Raw genomic sequence first — 18,742 nt, forward strand, 5'->3', positions numbered from 1 at the left:
CACACTGCTCTGCTCCGTACACCTCGTACACACACGGCTCCGCTCCATACATCTCGTACACACACGGCTCGGCTCCACACACCTCGTACACACACTGCTCTGCTCCGTACACCTCGTACACACGCGGCTCCGCTCCGTACACCTCATACACACACGGCTCTGCTGCATCCACCCTGTAAACCCCTCCTGACCCCACACAGAAACTTCCCCTCATCCAGCACCATGACAACCAGCACAGCACAGTCCTGCATACACTGAGGCCCCTGGTCATGTGACCCCTGACTCCTCCCCTCCTGTGACCTCATCCCAGGTCCTGTGCACACAGAACAGCCATATATGTGGTGTGCTGCTCTGCAGGTGGAGGTATGTGGACATATCAGTACATCTCCCATCATTGATAGGCAGGAGAGAAGGATATTTACTGCTTAGTTCATCACAACAATTTCTATTTACCGGTAAGCCATTTCTCTAACCTCGCTGAGCCCTTTATAGTCGCCCCCACTGATATTGCCCCTATGTAATCCTGTTAGTGTTCCTTGCAGAGTGCAGCTTCACCTTCATAGCCTTGCAGTCAGTATGATGCCCCCACACATCACACTCATCTGTCACATCCCTGCTTACTGCTCCTTGCATGTCCTGCTTTTAGGGCCATGGACATTGTTGGCTTGTGTGACCCTAAGGTCCTTAAAAACACATACCCAATGTTAGTGTGTCTGTATATATATATACTAGATGGCTGACTGATGCTATTGCATCGGGAGGGCGGTAATGTCATGATGGGGCAGGCTTTGCAGCATTGAGGATCCCCCCCATGTGCTCACCCACCTATCCACTCTCTCTTTCCCCATGTACTGACTTCTCCCGTCTGTGCTCTCTTCTTTGACCTGTCTTCCCCATGTGCTATCCCCCTTGTCTGCTGTCTCTCTCCTTCCTGTGCTGTCCCCCTTGTCTGCTGTCTCCTTCCTATGCTGTGTTGTCCCGTTGTCCCCTCATGTGCTGTCCTGTTTGAGCTGTCTCCCCCCTGTGCTCTGTCTCTCTCACCCCTGTGTCTGACCGTGTACAGAACATACCACAGCTCCTGGGCAGGGGAGGGAGCAAAAGACAATACTGACATTACAGCAGGAGATCGCAGAAGATACATTTTGTGAGGTAAAATATTGTTTAAAAACAGTCAGTGAGATATTTAACCTCACAAAATGTATCCTCTGCGATCTCCTGCTGTAATGTCAGTATTGTCTTTTGCTTCCTCCCCTGCCCAGGAGATGTGGTATGCTCCGTACACGGTCAGACACAGACAATTTTTAAAATGAACTTTCGTTCTTGGGAAACCCCCTTAATGTGACCGGCTTCCTCTGTCTGTAGACATGTTGCGCATCTGCCGCTGGGATCAGCCGAAAGATTCCACTGCACCTTCGCGGAATTTGCGCACGCGCAGTGCGATGGTGTTCCGCTAGTGGTACCGCACAAGAGGCTGCGTGAGAGTGTGTGTGTGCTGCAACGGTGTTCCGCTGGTGGTACTTCGCAATAGGATCGTACCAGCAGCAGTCTCCATTATTGAGACACCCATCACTTGAGTGTCCCAATATGGCGGTCGGTGAACTTCCTCCGCTTGGAATTCTGGGATAAGGAGACATCTGGACAGAACAGGAAATGAAAACATTACAAGGTAATTATATAAATAGATAAAAAATGAATAAATAATGTGTCTCCACAGTGCTGTGAGAAAGTCTTCAGCAGGTATGGAAAAATGCTACAAAGTAAGAATGCAATTTTCAGTGATCATGTAGCCCTTTGAAAGTCAAACTCTACCCTTACACGGCCAGTCTGTTCCTGCTTTACTGAGAAATCAGCGTTTGGAATGATATGCATATGGCTATGGTAGATCTAGAGTGGCAGATGCTTCAGATCTACATGTAGCTCTTTAGCCTCATTTGCATATCAATTCCAATGCTGATTTCTCAGTTAAGGAGGAAGGGACTGCAACATGTAAAGATATTTATGATCTCGTGAAAGAGTTTTAATGGTGTTAAGTTTTTTTTATTTTTTTTCAATTAACCCCTTCCTGACATCCGACGTACTATCCTGTCCATGGGACCCGGGCCCCTATGCCCATGGACGGGATAGTACGTCTACCGCGATCAGCGGCGCCCACGTGGTGAGCGCCGCTGATCGCGGCCGGGTGTCAGCTCATTATCACAGCTGACACCCGGCGCAATGTGTCAGGGGCGGTCACGGACCGCCCCCGACACGTTAACCCCTTGCACACCGCGATCAAACATGATCGCGGTGTACCGGGAGTTAAAGGGAAGCATCAGCAGGGAGGGGGCTCCCTCCGTGCTTCCCTGAGCCCCCCATGGCAGCGCAATGTGCAGCGCTGCTGCGGGGGGCTCCTTTCCTGCAGGCCCCCGAATCCAAGATGGCGACGGGGGCCTGCAGGAAGCTGGCTTCCTCAGTGCCTGCAAAGCGCAGGCATGAGGAAGTCTTCTGCACTTCCTGTGACAGATCGCTGATCTGTCACAGTGATCTGTGATGAGACAGATCAGCGATCTGTCACAGGACAGTGATGTCCCACCTGGGACTATTTAATAAAGTAAAAAAAAAATAAAAAAAAGTGTTAAAATAATTTAAAAAAAAAATCGCTAAATAAATTAGAAAAAAAAAAAATATTCCCCCAAATAAATCCATTTTTTGGAAATAAAACAAAACAAAACAATAAAAGTACACATATTAGGTATCACCGCGTCCGTAACTACCCGCCCTATAAAACTGTCCCATTAGTTAACCCCTTTAGCGAACCCCTTAAAAAATAAAAATAAAAAACGAAGCAAAAAATAATGATTTATTATCATACCGCCAAACAAAAAGTGTAATAACGCGCGATCAAAAAGACGCATATAAATATCCATGGTACCGCTGAAAACTTCATCTTGTCCCGCAAAAAACGAGCCGCCACACAGCATCATCAGCGAAAAAATTAAAAAGTTATAGCTCGCAGAATAAAGCGATGCAAAAATAATTATTTTTTATATAAAATAGTTTTCATTGCATAAAACCGACAAAACATAAAAAAAGACCTAAATGAGGTATCGCTGTAACCATACTGACCCGAAGAATAAAAGGGCTTTATCAATTTTACCGTACGCAGAACGGTGTAAACGCACCCCCCCAAAAGAAATTCATGAAACGCTGGTTTTTGTTCATTCTGCGTCCCAAAAATCGGAATAAAAAGCGATCAAAAAATGTCACGTGCCCGAAAATTGTACCAATAAAAACGTCAACTTGTCCCGCAAAAAATAAGACCTCACATGACTCAGTGAGTCAAAATACGGAAAAATTATAGCTCTCAATATGTGGTGATGCAAAAACTATTTTTACAATAAAAAGCGTCTTTTAGCGTGCGACAGCTGCCAAACATAAAAACCACCATAAATAGTAAATCAAACCCCCCGTTATCACCCCCTTAGTTAGGGAAAAATAATAAAATAAAAAAAATGTATGTATTTCCATTTTTCCATTAGGGTTAGGGCTAGGGTTAGGGCTAGGGTTAGGGCTGAGATTAGGGTTAGGGGTGTGTTGGGGTTAGGGTTGGAGTTAGAATTGGGGGTTTCCACTGTTTGGGCACATCAGGGGCTCTCCAAATGCAACATGGCGTCTGATCTCAATTCCAGCCAATTCTGAGTTGAAAAAGTCAAATGGTGCTCCTTCCCTTCCAAGCTCTGCCATGCGCCCAAACAGTGTTTTACCCCCACATGTAGGGTATCAGCCTACTCAGGACAAATTGCAAAACAATTTTTGGGGTCCAATTTCTCCTGTTACCCTTAGGAAAATAAAAAATTGGGGGCAAAAATATCATTTTTGTGGAAAAAAATGATTTTTTATTTTCACGTCCGAGCGTTATAAACGTCTGTGAAGCACTTGGGGGTTCAAAGTGCTCACCACACATCTAGATAAGTTCCGTGGGGGGTCTAGTGTCCAAAATGGGGTCACTTGTGGGGAGTTTCAATAGTTTAGGTACATCAGGGGCTCTCCAAACGCACATGACACCCACAGACCATTCCATCAAAGTCTGCATTCCAAAACGTCACTGCTTCCCTTCCGAGCCCCGACGTGTGTCCATACAGTAGTTTTCTCTCACATATGGGGTGTCAGCGTACTCATGACAAATTGGACAACAACTTTTGGGGTCCAATTTCTCCTGTTACCCTTGGGAAAATGAAAAAATTGGGGACTAATTGATCATGTTTGTGGAAAAAATACGATTTTTATATTTTCATGCCCGGGCATTATAAACTTCTATGAAGCCCTTGGGGGTTCAAAGTGCTCACCACACATCTAGATAAGTTCCTTGGGGGGTCTAGTTTCCAAAATGGGGTCACTTGTGGGGGGTTTCCACTGTTTAGGTACATTAGGGGCTCTCCAAAGGCAACATGACACCCGCAGAACATTCCCTCAAAGTCTGCATTCCAAAACGTCACTACTTCCCTTCCAAGCCCCGACGTGTGTCCATACAGTAGTTTTCTCCCACATATGGGGCGTCAGCGTACTCAGGACAAATTGGACAACAACTTTTGGGGTTCAATTTCTCCTGTTACCCTTGGGAAAATAAAAAAATTGGGGACTAATTGATCATGTTTGTGGAAAAAACACGATTTTTTTATTTTCATGCCCGGGCATTATAAACTTCTGTGAAGCCCTTGGGGGTTCAAAGTGCTCACCACACATCTAGATAAATTCCTTAGGGGGTCTCGTTTCCAAAATGGGGTCATTTGTGGGGGTTTTCACTGTTTAGGTACATTAGGGGCTCTCCAAAGGCAACATGACACCCGCAGACCATTCCATCAAAGTCTGCATTCCAAAACGTCACTACTTCCCTTCCGAGCCCTGACGTCTGTCCATACAGTAGTTTTCTCCCACATATAGGGTGTCAGCGTACTCAGGACAAATTGGACAACAACTTTTGGGGTTCAATTTCTCCTGTTACCCTTGGGAAAATAAAAAAATTGGGGACTAATTGATCATGTTTGTGGAAAAAATGCGATTTTTTTATTTTCATGCCCGGGCGTTATAAACTTCTGTGAAGCACTGGGGGGTTCAAAGTGCTCACCACACATCTAGATAAGTTCCTTGGGGGGTCTAGTTTACAAAACGGTGTCATTTGTGGGGGGTTTCCACTGTTTAGGTACATCAGGGTTTTTTTAATCGCGACATGGTGTCCGATCTCAATTCCAGCCAAAAACGTCAAATGGCGCTGCTTCCCTTCCGAGCTCTGCCATGCGCCCAAATAGTGGTTTACCCCCACATGTGGGGTATCAGCGTACTCAGGACAAATTGCACAATAACTTTTAGGGTCCTGTTACCCTTGGAAAAATAAGAATTGAGGGTGAAAAGATCATTTTTGTGGAAAAAATATGATTTTTTAATTGTACCGCTGTACGTTATAAACTTCTGTAAAGCCCTTGTGGGTTCAAAGTTCTCACCACATATCTAAATAAGTTCCTTGGGGGGTCTAGTTTCCAAAATGGGGTCACTTGTAGGGAGTTTCCACTGTTTAGGTACATCAGGGACTCTCCAAACGTGACATGGCGTCCAATCTGAATTCCAGCCAATTTTGCATTGAAAAAGTCATTCCATTCTGAGCTCTGCCATGCGCCGAAACAGTCGTTCCCCCCCACATATCAGGTATCAGCGTACTCAGGACAAATTGCACAATAACTTTTGCAGTCCAATTTCTCCTGTTACCCTTGGTAAAATAAAAAAAATTGAACCTGAAGTATTTCTTTTTTGAAAAAAGTTAGATGTTCATTTTTTTTAAATATTCAAAAAAATTCCTGTGACGCACCTAAAGGGTTAATAAACTTCTTGAATGTGGTTTTGAGCACCTTAAGGGGTGCAGTTTTTAGAATGGTGTCACTTTTGGGTATTTTCTATCATATAGACCCCTCAAAGTGGCTTCAAATGTGATGTGGTCCTAAAAATAAAATGGTGTTGTAAAAATGAGAAATCGCTGGTCAACTTTTAACCCTTATAACTTCCTAACAAAAAAAAATTTTGGTTCCAAAATTGTGCTGATGTAAAGTAAATATGTGGGGAATGTTAGTTATCAAGTTTTTTGTGTGCCATATCTCTGTGATTTAAGGGCATAAAAATTCAAAGTTGGAAAATTGCGAAATTTTCTAAATTTTCGCCAAATTTCCGTTTTTCTCACAAATAAAAGCAAGTTATTTGATTGAAATTTTACCACTAACATGAAGTACAATATGTCACGAGAAAACAATGTCAGAATCACCGGGATCCATGGAAGCGTTCCAGAGTTATTACCTCATAAAGGGACAGTGGTCAGAATTGTAAAAATTGGCCTGGTCATGAATGTGCAAACCACCCTTGGGGGTGAAGGGGTTAATAAAGCAAAAAGTGAGTAATCCGAAGGGAAAGCTAAATCGAATCAATATTTGCTGTGACTGCCATGTGGCTTCTGGATACTTGTCACTTACGCACAGGTTTTCAAGGAAAAACATCTTGGAGACCTAATGCCAGATCCTTCTGTTTCTTCAAGTATTTCCAGGCAGACTGGATGATGTGAGATCAGGGCTCTGTAAGGCCGGATCATCACTTCCAAGACTCTTTTTGCTGTTTATGACATTGGCTATTTGTTTGAGATCGTTGTCTGGCTGCAGAAAAAAAATTGGCGCCAATCAGACACCTCCCTGATGGTATTACACGATGGATACGTATCTTCCCATTTTTCTGAGCATTGTGGACACCATTATTTCTGATCATTTCCCCAACACCATTTTCTGATCTGCAGCCCCAAACTTTCAAGGACCCTTTCACTGTTCCTGCATATCCTCATTACTGTGCTGCCGTCCAGCTCTTCTGCAAACATAATGCCTTCTGTTTCAGCTATTTCAGGTTGTGCTCATTGGGTCAAATCACCTGCTGACATTTTTCTGCAATCCAGTTTCAAATTTTTTGAGGGAAAGTTGAGTCACTTGACCTTGTCTCCATGTGGAAAATATGCCTTCTGGACATCTGTCAAGTCAGCAGTCTTCCCCATGATTGTGGAGCCTACTGAAACAGACTAAGGGACCTTTATAAACACTTAGGAAGCCTTTTCAGGTGTTTTGTTTTTTGTTATTTATTCTAATTTACTGAGATAATGACTTTTGGGATTTCATTGGCTGTAAGCCATAATCATCAATATTAACAGAAATAAACACTTGAAATAGATCACTCTGTTTGTAATGACTCTATATAATATATGAGCTTCTCTTTTTGTATTGAAGAACTGAAATTAACTTTTTGATGATATTCTAATTTAGTGAGAAGCAAGTGTGTGTGTGTGTGTGTGTGTGTGTGTGTGTGTGTATATATATATATATATATATATATAATACGTGCTTTTTTTCGTAGTTCCTGTTATGTATTGTACTTTTTAAATAATTTGTTCCCATTCACAATTTCATAGTAATTATTTATTCTATATTTTATTTATTTTTTTTTTTTTAATCGTGGAAGCTAAAAAAAAAATCAAAACAAAAAAAAAGAACCCCAAAGTAATTTAATATTTATTGACCAAGAATCGTGGTGCAATTCCGTAAAACTGATAAAGCCTTACAATGATTGCTATTTTACAGCCTTTCAGCGTTGCTAAAATTGCCTTTTTTCCTAGCCTTGAATTTTGTCAATTATTTTTGTAAAGCCTAAACTGGAAGATTTGCTTCTTGATACCTTTTGGGTATGTGCAAACGTTGCGAATCCGCAGCAGTTCCGCAGGCATAGTACAGTACAATGTTAGGCAATGGGATTTCAAAACCGCAGTGCACATGCTGCGGATTTTTCCTTGCGGATTTGCTGCAGTTTTAAATCCGCAGCATGTCAATTCTTTCTGCGGATTCCGCAGCGGTTTGACACCCATTCCATTGTCCAGGTGTCAAACCGCAGGGGAAAACCGCTGGTAAATCCGCAGGTCACTTTACCTGCGGTTTTAACTGCAAATCCGCATCTGCAGCTGAATCCACAGCGTGTGCACTCACCCTTAAAGAGGTTGTCCAGGACTTTTATAATGACTCTGAACTTGAGTCCTCTATATATATATATATATATATATATATATATATATATATATATATATATAGGATTTTAGAGTGGTGTTGCATGGGGCTGAAAGGTGGTGACTGTAGGTGGTATGGGGAAAGCCTGATGACAAGTTCCCTTTAGTCTAATATATGCATTCTTCAAAATCTACAGCATGTATACCCTTTGCGGAAGTGAGACTTGTCAGTAAGGTGGTGCAGGAGACAGAAAGCGTACTAGCCTGTGACTAAGTTTTTGTTGTCCTTTCCATCATAAGGAACTGCTTAGACTTCACATGTTCCACCTGAGAACAGATTGTTTTAATTAATTACCTTACTGTAGAATCCCGAGTAAATTCCCTCTCATGGTAGTTTTATGTTTTTTGTTTTCATTTTTACAATTTCTCCTTTATTTTGTCATGTAGTCTTTTTCTCTTCCATGTTTATGCCCTTCTCTGCGGCAGTTTCCTGGTGGCTGTAGACCACACCCATGTTCCTTTCGTCCTGTCATCCTACATATTAATTTAATTGACGCACAAGTTTTTTTAAACTGTAATATAACATTGTCAAAAAAACAAAAGCTGCTAGGCTTAAACTTTTTTTTATTATTTTAGGTAAAAAATGCCTTCCTGTTTGGTGAACCAGTGTGCAAACAAAACAGGTAAAAAGGGCCAAAGTGAGGAAATAATCCTGCACAGATTTCCCAATGATCCATCAAAAATAAAGGTTTGGTTAGAGGCAACCGGGCAACACTTTCAAGACATTGACGCGTTGGCAGAGAATATTCTTGAACGCAGAAAACAAAACAAATATGCACTGTGTTCAATTCATTTCAAGCCCTATTGCTATGACATTACACCAAATAAAATAATACTACGTCCAGATGCTGTACCATCTATATTCCCTGTAGTGGCAGATGGAGAAAACATCATCTCAGAAGATTTGAAGAAGGATCGAAGTAGAACACGGAAGAGAGCATTTGAGGCCACATTAAGTGGTATGGGAAGTATGGGTGTAGGCTCCTTGAAAAGTCAAGTAATTGATCCAGATTACTACACCAAGCCAGGATATCGTTCCATTGAGACTCAGACAGAGTACAATCTATCCAACTCTGAAATGATTATGAAGATCATTCATTTCAAAACAGAAAATGAATGTGAAGAACCAATGACACCACGTAAGTAGAGATGATCGAATGTTTTGAAATTCTAATTTGATGGGTAGGTCGAATTTTTTTCAAAAAAATTACTTGGCAGCGATTCGATTTGTCCCAATTTACACTACTGAGACATCTCCAATTACCCAGAAAAGACTTCTATAATGCTCCGAGGTCTCCTTGGACTGTTTCCAACCCTTATTAAGCTTTATAACCAAAACACAGCGTTAGAAATATCAAGATGACCTCACTATAGAAAAGGATGGCAGTCACTAGTAACTAGTAGCTCATTTAACTCCACAACACCCTCTACTTCCTCCCCACTAATACACTTACTGGAGGCAAATAAGGCCAACTGTGACCTGCCCAGACCGCTGGTGCCGTTGGTGGTGCTTTTGCAAGTGGCTCCTTCATTCTTAGACATAGTAGATTTTTTTTTTTCCTCTTTTGCATTACCACATCCAGTGGCACTTTTTATTTTTCTATAGATTTTGTCCACACACTAAAGTTAACTTTTGACAGTGTTACACAACTCTTGCAAAAAAGTAACAAGACATGCAAGGTATGTAGGCAGGTACATGCACATAAATCAACATGTAGCATCCGGATCCGGTTTTTCCCCATTGACTTGCATTAGCGCCGGATCGTACCGGATGGCATTGCGTTTCATCCGTTTTTTGCCGGATCCGGCAACTTGTCTCATTCCGGCGTCTTGAAAAAACGTCTACTGTAACGTTTTTTGTCTCCGGCGAAAAAGCCGGAAGCGCCGGATGCGGCGCTTCCAGCTTTTTGCTACAATGAAAGTCTATGGGCGCCGGATCCAGAAAAAGACGGATCCAGCAACCGGATCCGGTTTTTTTAAGTCTGCGCATGCTCAGATCCAATTGGCCAGCCTCCAGGAACAGAGACGGATCCAGCAAAAAAACGGATCCGTTTCTACAGTTCTCCAAAATTTATGCCGGATCCGTTTTTTCTAAAAAAAGCCGGATCATGCCTGATGGCAAAAAACTGATGTGTGAAAGTAGCCTTAATGTGTGTCATACAGTACTCTTCATCAATCTGGCTCCAACTTTCTATGACTGTTGGCTGGGGCCAATATCCACGTCCCCTTCCTACAGCCCTTAGCTGTCTGTTACCCTTTGCTGGTTATTAATTATAGGGGGACCTTACTTCATTTTTTTTTTTTGAGGGGGGCCTGGTTTTAATAACCAGTATCAAGTGACCTTGACCAATCTGACTGGTTCTGCTTGCCAAAAGTGACCAAATTTGGAAAGTGTGACAATCACCTTTTTAAATTCTCAGTTTCCTAAGCGTACCAATGCCATTCCGTATCTTGAAAGAGTTTAAAATTTATCCTGAAGCCACTCCGACTATATAAAAACTCGACATTTGTACCTGCAGCACAAAGTCATCGTGGCAACATGCCCTCCGCTTGTTTTATTATCCGGACTGTGGTCTATATAACTTTATTATAGTTGCACAGATTACATTACTTTTTAATTTTTTTACAGAAACTATTCTAAATGGATATGACACGTTTGTGAAAGCTCTGAAACCGGACCCCATACTGAAGGCTGAAAGCGAAGGATAAATGTTAGTAAAATATAATCACTAGAATGCCATGACAGAAAAGTTGTGTTCCAAAAGTGTTACAGGGGATCAGTATTACCTCTTACAGTGCTCTCATAGTAGCACTGTACCTGTTACAGTGCCTGAGAAAATAACTTTTTAATTTTTATGCATATAAAAAGGCTTCAGTGCACCCTTTATATGGTGTGGCCAAGAGTTCAGTACATCGTTATGTCTGTTCATTACTTCCTCCCCACTAATACACTTACTGGAGGCAAATAAGGCCAACTGTGACCTGCCCAGACAGCTGGTGCCGTTGGTGGTGCTTTTGCAAGTGGCTCCTTCATTCTTAGAGGTAGTAGATTTTTTTTTTTTTCTTTTGCATTACCACGTCCAGTGGCACCTTTTATTTTTCTATAGATTTTGTCCACACACTAAAGTTAACTTTTGACAGTGTTACACAACTCTTGCAAAAAAGTAACAAGACATGCAAGGTATGTAGGCAGGTACATGCACAGAAATCAACATGTAGCAGCAGGTTGCAGTAGCTGAACTACAACCCCTGGCAAAAATTATGGAATCACCGGCCTTGGAGGATGTTTATTCAGTTGTTTAATTTTGTAGAAAAAAAGCAGATCACAGACATGGCACAAAACTAAAGTCATTTCAAATGGCAACTTTCTGGCTTTAAGGCTATGTGCACACGTATGCAGAAAATTTCTGCACGAAAACCGGACTCCTACCCAGAAAATGCGCGGGTTTTTTTTCCGCGCGCTTTTTGTGCGTTTTCCACGCAATTTGTGTTTTTTGCACGCGTCCCCAGTCTCATAGAAAATAGCTAAAAATGCGGATTTTTCCTCAAAATTAATAAGCATGCTGCGTTTTTTACCGCAATGCGTTTTTTCGCGGAAAAAAAGCGCATCAATATGCACAAGAAGTGCATCCCCCCCCATCCAGCATCTGATTGACAGTGCTCTCTACATGCATTTTAGGTGTGACATGCTCCCTTTAAAGACGTTGTTCACTTAGGGAACTTTTTTTTTATAATCTGAAATTTTGCACTGTTCGACCTTAAGGCTAGTTTCACACTTGCTTTTTTTTGCAGCGCGTTTTTCCCGCAAAAAAACGCATTGAAAAAACGCATACAAAAGCATACAACTGCTGCGTTTTTTTCAAGCATTTTTATGAGCATGCATGAAAAAAACGCAGCGTTTTTATGCGTTTATGCGTTTTTAGTGCGTTTTTACCGCGTTTGCGGTAACCCTAACCCTAACCCTGACCCTAACCCTGACCCTAACCCTAACCCTGACCCTAACCCTGACCCTAACCCTAACCCTGACCCTAACCCTTAACCAAACCATACTTAACCCTAACCCAAACCCTAAACCCTAACTAACCCTGACCCTAACCCTAACCCTTAACCAAACCATACCCTGATCCTAACCCTGACCCTAACCCTAACCCTAAACCCCCTTAACTAACCCTAACTCTAACCCAAACCCCTAAATTCCATTGTCTAAACTAATGGTAAAAAAAAAACGCATGTGCAAAAAAACGCATACATAAGCATGCCAATGCGCACATATGCTCACCATAGACTTATAATGGGTGTCTTGCTGTAAAAAAACGCATTGCGCGCGCATGCGGTTTTTTGAGGCAAGTCGGACGCTCAAAAAATGCAACAGGTTGCATTTTGTGCGCCCGAGCGCATACCGCAAAAAAACGCATGCGCGGTAAAACGCGTACAAACGCATGTGTATGCGCACATAAGCGCATCCCATGCAAAGTATAGGGAAAAAAAACGCATGCGCTATTTAGCGCTAAAATACCGCGAAAAAAAACGCAAATGTGAAACCAGCCTTACAGACTCTCTGCTTCTTTGATCATTCAACTTTGATGTGGTCTATGGTCGTAAGTCAGCTGGGAGAAGCTTAGCGAATCTGAGACTTTTTCTGATACAGTGACCCATTTTACATTTTATGGAAAATTTAGGTCAATTATGATTTGTTTTATTTAGGAAAATATCTGAAAAAAATATCTGAAAAATTTGTATATGTGGGGGGGGAAACTTTTCAAGATGGGTGGTGACCATGGCGGCCATTTTTAAGTCGGCCATACAGCGTGTCAAGAGTGGGAGAAGAGTGTTGCATTGACAATCCAACACAATGGGCAGCACTTTGAACACATTTTATAAGTGGTCATAAACTTGTAAATCACTCATCAAAGAATAAAGTTACGTTAAAACCAAGCACACCATTGTTTTTCTTGTGAATTTCTCAAAGTTTGATGTGTCACATGACCCTCTTCCCATTGGAAAAAATAAAGTTGGATACAAAATGGCCAACTTCAAAATGACCACCATGGCCACCTCCCATCTTGAAAAGTTTCCCCCCTCCCATATACTAATGTGCCACAAACAGGAAGTTGATATCACCAACCATTCCCATTTTATTTAGGTGTATCCATATAAATGGCCCACCATGTGTGTGTGTGTGTGTGTGTATGTGTATATACGTGTGTGTGTGTGTGTGTGTGTGTGTATATATATTTTACCTGGTCATTTACATCAGGACTCTGGGGTGTATTTAGCTGTATCCAAGGTGACTTTCGAAACAAAAAATACATTTTTACAGTACTACATTGCTTTAGCCCCCAATTTTTCACTTTTGCAATAGATGGAAAAAGATAATGGGCCCCAAAATTTGTTTCTCAATTTTTCATGAGAAACACTCTTCAGAAACTACTGTTTGGCAACACAGTGGGCTTAGAAGGGAATGAGCGCTATCTGACTTTTGGAGCTGGGGTTTTTCTACTAGTTACTCAATTGCATTATTATATTTTTTTATCCCAGTGTCTCTAGTTATAATCTTGGGTCATACTGTTTACCATTCATTTACTGCAACTGCTCTATGTGGGTTCTTATACGCTGTGTTACCTGGCTCACTGGCTGTAACTGTTCAGTTGCACCTGCTTTGCTGCAGTACCTACCTGGGCTACTGTATGTGGCTCTTGGATGGAGAGAAGTCTCTGTCAGGCTGTGTGCCCACGTTGCGTTTTTGTAAGTGTTTCCGCAGCGTTTGTGCCGGCTCAGACGCTGCAGAAACGCTTACAAGATGCTTCCAATTAATTTGCATGCATTTTTGGCTTTTTGTGCCAATGCATGCATGCGTTTTTAACCGCTCAGGAATCGCTTAGCGGCTAAAAACGCAGCTTGCTCATTAATTTCCGCATAGCTGAGCGTTTTTAGCATTCCCCCAATGTTCCCAGAAAACGCGTGTCAAAAAATGTGCGGCTTTTTGGCAAAAACCGCACAAGAATCGCGCGCATAAAGGCGCGCGTTTTCTGCGAAAGGGGATGCGATTCCTGAGCATTTAAAAGCGCTAGCGTGGGCACATAGCCTAAGGGGGTTTTCACTTTCATCACCCTCTTCCTTTTCTAATTTTTTGCTTTCTATCGCACCTACTATTATGATTATTGTATATTTGTAATTATATTTTTTTGATTAATAAATTTGATATTACTTTATCCTAGTTTTTTTTTTTTGGGGGGGGGGTCTCCTTTCTTGCATAATATTGGGTTTATTTGTGCTTTACAACTAGCTATTCCTTTGATACTCATTTTGTTTTATGTTCTTTATTTTCTTACTAGGATGTCTTTCTAGGTTAAACTGTTTAAATTAATATGCAAATTATTCTTAATTAATCAGGGACTGTCAGAGCCATTCCAAAGCTTCAGCCTCCCTGGCTGTAAAAACTCGCTGTGCCTCAACTTCTTTCTCTAGAGTGAAAACTCACTGGCAGAGTAGTCAAGCCAGCGCGCAGTCAAGGAGGTGGGATTCAGCAGGGAACAGTCAGGGAGGCAGAGGCTTCACTGGCAAATTAAAGCACAATTTTTCCAGTCTGAGAGCAATGGATGGTATTTTACAAGATCAAGAAGAAATGATCTTTCATAGAACAGCATGACCTTACAAACATTTGTGGATGGGGGTTGTGGCTGATGGTTAGACTTATTCCATTAAAATGTCTTTAATATTGGATAGGTAATAACTGGAGATAGGAGGAATCGATTCAGAGGACTCCTAGTCCATCGGCAGGGTCAATAATCTATGACGCAACTGTCCTTGGTATGCTGGGCCTTATTTCTTTACCCTGCTGCTCTCTGCTGTGCTTCATATCTGGTTTTGCAGGTTACCCAGAGTGAATCAGGGACCTCTTCTCCCTAGACCTATTTATGGCCCATTTAGACACTGACTTGTGTATTGCGATTGAGACTGTAGTCTTAAGGTTGAATGCTCCATCTTCTATGCTTTTTATGCTTGCATTCATCCCTGCTGGGTTCCACTTACCATAACTCGTCCTCATACTCCCGAGATTCCAGTGTTGCTAAGTCTTCGCTGCCCACGTGCACACTCGGGGTCTATGTGCCCACCTGAACCTTAGCTTAATGATCCCTCCTTACCTGGTCAGCTTTACATGAGGCCTGCTAATCGCTTTACTGCTCTGTGTTCCCAGCTTTTCTTTTGATTAGCTGGTGTGATGTCATGTGTGTATGCGTCATGACACGATGATGTCATGCCAGTCCTAGCTAACCAAAGGAAGAGGCGGGGGTGTCGGAAGGCAAGGAAACGTCCAGGCCTCCTATCCAGTGGTCAGAGAATACTGACCAGGCCGATGGACTGAAGTTGATCCTTCCATCTCTAGTAAATAAAAAAAATAAAAATTTCCTAAACATGTTTGAAATCTAATTTTACGTTTTTTTTCTTTTCTTTTCACAGGTTTACCATACAATGACGGATAAGAAACCATTTATTGGCGTTCGATAATTTTCCTTTGTAATAATATAAAAGAAACTGTTGACAATGGAACACGTTTGTTTTTAACTCTTAAAAAAAAGAACCCTAAATAATTGTTTTATATTTTTAAAAAGAACGTCATTTGTGAAACAATGTCTTCATAACTGTTTATCTATGGTAATAGTATCCTTTGACATATTATTTGGTTCTGTTAAACTTATTGTCTGTTTTTGATCATGTGATCGTTTAACCTTCACTTTTTGTAGCTCCAAACCCTTGAACAGGTCTTCGAAATTGTGCCCTCTGAATCGAGTGTTCGCAGGTGAAATTGTTCTCTACTGCAATCATTTTTTCTCTGCGAATGTTTTATTAAGACATTCTGTAAAGTTTGCTTTTACCAGCCGTACGATTATCCGCAATTTCACCTAAATTTTATGTGGCAGAGATACGGATAAATGATGTAAATATTGTTTGGCTTGCACAATTGCCACCGTTTCCGAATAAATGGAGTCTGGTGAAGGGGAGGTGGATTTATTCAGCACTGTCATTGGCCTATTCCAGGCGATGTAGTATTAGGCTGTAGATGTTCGTTCATCCACAATATTGAATGTTAGTTCACGTTGTAATTTTACTATTTATGACATATGGCAGCACCAATATTTAAAAAAACAAGTTTGACGAAGTCTGTAAGGGGATTGGTGGAGGCCAACCTTACTGTATGCTACTGCTGTCATTCAAGAAACTGTAATAAAACATATTGATTTTACAGACTCTATTGTTTTAATTTTAATTATTTCCCCAAACAAATTAATAATGAAAATTAACATCAAAAAGCATATGCGACATAAGCCACGATGATGGAATTTGCTCAAGTACATGAAGGGAAGGTCAATTTGCAATAAAGTAATTTGACACAAGCTGAATATTCCCTATTACTCTCAAGGGTTTCTCCAGATCAAACAGCATAATAAATGTCATATTTAATAAAAAAATAAATATTAGTCACCGCACCGCTCATCTGTCCTGCCATCCCTGCAGCCTGACATTCAGTCCTCCGTGCCTCTTCTTCTTTTTTTTCTTATACTTTCTTGCGCTTCCCTCTTTGGCTTCTGTTGCGACTATGCCATTGATGTCCTTGCGTGTTACAGCCGTCACAGCCTTATGATGTACACTGACCAGGTGCAGGGTCTGGAGTGGAGGCCAAAGAGGGATACGTGTGACGGGATATATACAGTGAAGGAAATAATTATTTGATCCCTTGCTAATTTAGTAAGTTTGCCCACTGACAAAGACATGAACAGTCTTTAATTTTAAGGGTAGGTTATTTTTAACATTGAGAGATAGAATATCAAAAATAAAATCCAGAAAATCACAATGTATAAATTTATTATATAATATATATTTATATAAATTTATTTGCATTTTGCAGTGAGAAGTATTTGATCCCTCTGGCAAACAAGACTTAATATTTTGTGGCCAAACCCTTGTTGGCATGCACAGCAGTCAGATGTTTTTTTTGTAATTGATGAGGTTTGTGCACATGTCAGGAGAAATTTTGGTCCACTCCTCTTTGCTGATTATCTCTAAATCATTAAGATAGGCTCCCGATGCCGCACATCAAAGAAGGGTGAACATCACAGGTCTCCAGACTTCAGAAGACGGCAGGAGGTCATCACGGGTTGATGCAGTCCAGGGTCATCTGGCATAGGCATATCAGGAGAACCTCTCTCTCAGGCGTAGTGCAGGCACAACAGGAGAACATCAGATACCGACATTGGACAGACATTATCACAAGATGGACTCCAGGGAACAGGCAGGACATCAGGACACAGGCAAAACACGGACAGCACGGATTCAGGAACACCAACATGGAAGATCAAGACATTGGCTGGTCAGATCCAGGACACACGGGTAGAGCAGACACTGAGAAACAAAGCTGTAGACTCCCCAGAAACACGGAGAGGAGCCCATCCAGGAATATGAGTGGTCAGTAGATAAACAGTTGCACTCAAGTGTGGATTAATCTTGCCAAAAAATCTTGAAGATTTTCTGAAATTTTTGGATTTTTATTTTATTTCAAATACATCAAATAGTGTAACACCGCAGACAAAAGAAGTATCCAAAATGTGGGTATAATATCGTAATCCAGGATATGAGTATACTATGGTTACGTTTCAACCTACTAAGAGGCCTTTCTCAAACCATACTCAAGTAGTGTCAAGGAAAAGATTAATTAGAGCATTTTCAGAAGTCCCAAACAGGGGCTGATGGCATGGGAGCAGCCTGGACACCACAGGATAATTCTTTTGTCTGCGGTGTTACACTATTTGATGTATTTGAAATAAAATAAAAATCCAAAAATTTCACAAAATCTTCAAGATTTTTTGGCAAGATTAATCCACACTTGAGTGCGACTGTTTATCTACTGACTATTGTTTGTGGACCCTCCACATACAGTCAGCACCTATCTCCACAGCAAGAGTGCGCGTCTTTCTTCTTCTGCAGGAATATGAGTAGGACTGACTCTGAAACATGGGCTGGACCACCAGGACCATGGACCGTAAATCAAGACACGGGCTGGACATTGGGACACAGGCAAGACACGGACAGCACAGGTCCAGGAGCATCGACATGGCAGCTCAGGACATCAGCTGGTCAGATCTGGGACTCTCAGGCAGAGCCGTCACCAGGAAGCAAGACTGGAGACTCCCCAAGAACACTGAGAAGGAGCCCGTTCAGGAACATGAAGGGGACTGACTCTAAAACACCGGCTGGACCACCAGGACCACGGACTGAATATCTGGATACAGGCTGGACATCTAGGACAATGGCAGGACCTCTGGACTCCGGACAACAGACACGGCTCGAAGCAGAGAACATCAGGACACAGGCAGGACTTCAGGGACAGCAGCAGGACTTCGAGCAGCAGTCGTCAGGCACCAGACAGCGGTCATCAGGCTCCAGGCATTAGGCAGCGGTCGCCAGGATCTGGACATCTGACATGACCTAGAAAGAAACTCAAGCGGTATGGTGCAAGTGTGAGCAGGTATGCGGGATGCAGTGACTGACAGGAGGCAGAGCAAGGGTTAACAGATTTATTAACGGGAATATTCCACACAGGGAGGTATGGGGTTTAGCAGGGATGTGACACAT

This window comes from Dendrobates tinctorius, unplaced genomic scaffold, assembly GCF_039654945.1.
Source record: "Dendrobates tinctorius isolate UK_male_01 unplaced genomic scaffold, ASM3965494v1 ptg000155l, whole genome shotgun sequence".
In the NCBI taxonomy this organism is placed as follows: domain Eukaryota; kingdom Metazoa; phylum Chordata; class Amphibia; order Anura; family Dendrobatidae; genus Dendrobates; species Dendrobates tinctorius.